Raw genomic sequence first — 276 nt, forward strand, 5'->3', positions numbered from 1 at the left:
CTCAGAATCTCCCTCTTGCAAACTGGTCTTGTCCTGTGCGCCCCGCAGTTGAGCCTGTGAGACAGAGGTGACACATCCATCTTCAGTCTCTGGATAAGTCTCAGGCTCGGGACCAGCAGGCTGTTTCAGGTTCCCACAGCTGCTGGGCGTCTGGAGGTTTTACTGGATAAAATAGACACATACACTTTACTGTGACGGCAACACTTCTTCAGTGTTGCCCAGGCTAGCTTTGAGCTCGGCTGGAGGGGCCTCCCTCCTGGCTGAGACTCACCTTAA

Source organism: Grammomys surdaster, unplaced genomic scaffold (assembly GCF_004785775.1).
Source record: "Grammomys surdaster isolate TR1022 unplaced genomic scaffold, NIH_TR_1.0 164, whole genome shotgun sequence".
Lineage (NCBI taxonomy): Eukaryota > Metazoa > Chordata > Mammalia > Rodentia > Muridae > Grammomys > Grammomys surdaster.